This window comes from Chelonoidis abingdonii, chromosome 5 (assembly GCF_003597395.2).
Source record: "Chelonoidis abingdonii isolate Lonesome George chromosome 5, CheloAbing_2.0, whole genome shotgun sequence".
Lineage (NCBI taxonomy): Eukaryota > Metazoa > Chordata > Testudines > Testudinidae > Chelonoidis > Chelonoidis abingdonii.
The window spans coordinates 70,529,260-70,533,360 of NC_133773.1; positions in this window are offsets into that span (position 1 = coordinate 70,529,260).

Below are 4,101 nucleotides of genomic sequence, written 5' to 3' on the forward strand. Positions count from 1 at the left end.
TAGATACAGAAATTCCTGTTCTCACTCACACAGTAGGAAGAAAGGCTCAAATTTTAATAAGATATGTTTAATCACTCTTAAGTAATGTTGAGATGAAATTAATGAGCCTTTAAAAGTTAAAGTGAGCAAAATTGCAAGTGCTAATACTCATCTTGCCGTGGTGGATTTTCTTATACCCTGAACATATTCAATAGCATTACACAAAAATAGGCGAGCTGGCAATACTATCTTCACTCACATGACGCAAACTCGGTCTGCACGCATTCATCTGCTTCGAGCCAAGGTGTAGCACACGTAAAGATATACTAGGGTTCTTCCGTTGCTGCAGATAGCGATAAGCCGATCTACTCTCCACAGACTGGGGAGTTAATAGCTATGCTGGTGGTGTTCACAGCAAAGGTTTAAGAGGACTCGAGCTTAATTACATGTGCCGGAGAGACAACTTTGAGCATGTTTCACACTTGAGCCACATGGTGATAGTTAAGCCAACCTTCCTTTGTGTTCTAGACCAGCCCAAAGCCACAAATGAATTTTCAGGCTTAAGCGAGTTATAATTTTTGCGTTTAGCTATTTTTTTCCCTTCCAGTGATGTATACAATTTTTTTATAAAATCTACAATAACACAGCTGCTTGAAATGGCCTCAATCCTCTGATCTGCTTGGTGACTGAACCACGTAGTGGCGGTCCAGAGTGGCTGCCATGTCATCTATATTACATGTGCGTAGGAGTGTTGCCAAGGCGTCCTAGTTTTAGCTGAATTCTACTGGATAGTTTCTCTCTCATTACTGCTGTGGTGACGTCCACCATACAAAAGGAATTGAAGAACCTTTGTATTTCTACTCTTATACACGCAGGTCATCACATGGGAATTCGAGTGTACTAGAGCGTAAAACACAAAGGACAGATTGAAAATTACATCTCCTGGTCTTGACTTGCATCCTCATCTTCTTTCCTAAAAGCCTCTTTAGACAAAGTACATCCCTCGCATAACAGCAGGACCATTAAGATTTTAGATGACATCACACTATCAGCAGGGACCAATCATCTTACCACGACTCTACGCTCAGAGATTTAGAACAGTCGAGGAAGAAAAACGATATTGTTAGTACAGGCATGAGAGCGTGAGATTTGCTGAAACATATAACTTTCTACCCATAACTAGAGCTGGACACAAGGGTTCCATCTCATACGTACCTAATGATCATCACTTATCAAAGAAACACTATATCAAAAGTGCAGTTCCATGCCTCGGTGAAATGCCAAGAGGATTATGTACTGGTAGCTTTCCAGTCACTTATTTGTCAATGAGGAGTGTCGTCTGCGAGTCGTCAGAGATTAGCTTCTTGCGAGGAGGAGCCTCAAGCAATATTTTTTTTTTTACGTTTACTTTCATAATTGTGCGCATGGCCAGCCTCCTAGATGGTGGCCAGGCTGAACCCTGCACAATTAAGTCTGCAGGTTTAATGACATAATAGAAAAAAACATAAGTAAATCGTGGGACAACAAGAAATTAGAATAACTCATGGTAAAGCACACTAAGGACTTCTCTTTATCTATAACCTTATGTGAGTCTCCCAAAGATACTAACAGTTTAAAAGCCCACATGTACTCTCATATATGCCAATTAGACACCACTGACTGGTCGCTGATGAGGACGCAAACATGTTGTTTATCTCATCCGCCAGCGAGGTTATTATACTGTATACCAGAGCGAATTAGCTGTGATATGGGATGTCATTGGACTGACAGGATAGTGCGGTGAAAAATGAACCACATTTTTCCAAAACCATGATCGCATGCACTTCAGATCGCGCTACAAACTTCTGGAGGCAGCATGTTTAAATACAATGAATTATATTTTAACTTTTCCAGTATATTAAGAGTTTTAAATTTAAGTTTGTTATCATCTTCTTTAATTGCCATTTAACCAAAGAGTTAACTGGTGCACAGTTTAAAGCCTCATTTAGGAATAGGCATAAAACTGAAACTGTGACACTTCAAAATTATATTTTTGCATGTCAAGTTGTTTCTTTTTAGGAATTAGCATTAATTGGTGGCTAGCTAGGCAGCATGCGTCAACAAGTTTTCAACAGAATGCGTTTTTTCAAATTCAGAAAATCTAATTCTACAAAAATCAAAACATTTTTAATGGAAGAACTCTGGTTACTTCCCAGGTGATCTTAATAAAATGATAGGCCTGAATTTGGTACATGGAATTCCAAATGTCACAATTGCTCAGTGTGAATTAGTAGAATTGAAGATCCTCTTTGTATAAAATAAAGAGGGATGCGATTGAAAAGGAAAGTGTGTATGATACCGTGTTAAGCAGAATAAGAAAGTGAAATAACGCACACTGTAAGGGTACCAGGAAAAGAGAGATCTAAACGCGAGCAGTAAAACCATAATAGCGCTTGGTGCTAATATTGGCAAACACTCTACAGCAGATGTGGAATTAGTTCAAGTCAAGGAAATAAAGAATGCATGGCTAGCCCTAGGTAAACATATTATCAGATGTGTTTCCTTCTGTTATCCATTTGCTAATGCTCCCCCCGCCTTTTCTATCGTGTATAAATCTATGATGAGGTTTAGTGTACTTGATATGGTAGCTCACATATTACTGTGTTAATCTCCACGAGCGACATCTAGTGCATTAAATGCAAACAGAGTGTCTGACAAACTGTGTAGTCCTGAGTCTAATTTGACAATTTGGAGGTCCCACTGGATGGTCGGAAACCATCTTCACTGGGGCTGGTGTGATTCCTGACCGTTTGTTGACATGAGGTAGGCACCACGGCTTGGCTTAGGCCTGGACACGCCGGGAGGCATTCCGGTGCCGGTGAACATGACGTTGTTCCTCCACTAAGAACGAAAGGCGCACAACCACAGATGATAGTTCACGCCATCGACCTGTTGGTTCCCACTCTTTTCTGGTAGGGATCCCGGGATCTGACGATCTAGGAATTGTTCCGTTCAAGGTCTAGAGATATCGTAAGTGATATGTTTGTCCCGTTGACTGAAGCACTGTTCCTGTCTCTTTGTGTCTATCCGTCCTCTTCTGGACTAGACAGATTTGAGTCTCGGGTGCACGTTTACCGATTCGCGGGAATAGGCTGAGGAATGGTCCCCGGACCCCCCCCCAAAAAAGCGTTCCTGTCGCCCAGTCTGATCGTGAGTGGAATCTGCACAATCGCCTGAAGCCGCACCGCACGTTTGGTAAAAACCCTTGGTACTAATTTGTCTTAAAATTAGCATTGACTGGTGCACTGCTGGCATTACTGGACCAGTGTGAAAGTCCAAGGTTCGATTGATTTAGAGGCAGTAGACCGTGGCTCCTTTATCGTGTTACACTGGGCATCGCCATTCCCTTCTACTACACCCTATATTCCAATTCATTGTGTTACATTGGTGTGTGAAGCTCCTGCCTGTATGGGATAAACCAGACATGATTTCGTCTTATGCCGCTTAGCATTCTTATCCTAAAGGAACTACATGGGCTCTCTATTTTATCGTTATTTTAGAAAGCGTCTGGCTCCTGCAAATTTCTGAACAAATGTACACTAGGCCATACTCAGGGACTGATTCCTCAAACTTCTCTAGTGTGACACAAGCTGTTAAAATCATTGGAAACAAAGCCTCTGAAGTGGGAAATGTTGCTCTTATAGGACAAACTCGTGCCAACTAAACTATTAATCTGTTGCCATATTAAGACGAAGTTTAATGTTTTTTCATTGCGGCGTGGTGGGAAGTAGGCACAAAGTCAGATAGAGTGACAAATCAAAAACCTGTCTCTCCCAATATTCAAATAATAAGTTTAAAAGCTTTATTTAAAAGACTCCTCTCCCACCACCAGGACTGAGCGCTCCCCTTTACCCCGTTCTCCAACCCAATCGATCCCAACCCCTTTCATACTCCCATCTCATTGTAAAAAGGACAAAAAGCCCCTTGTTTCTGTTTCCCCTCTTGTTGTCTATGCTCAAAAACTGTATTCTTTAGTGTTCCACTAACAATTCAGCAAGGGGGGATGGGCTCCTCAACAAGCCCACCACCCTTCCTAGTTCCCTTCGGCCTTTAGAACAACAATTTCTTTATCTCGAAAATTGT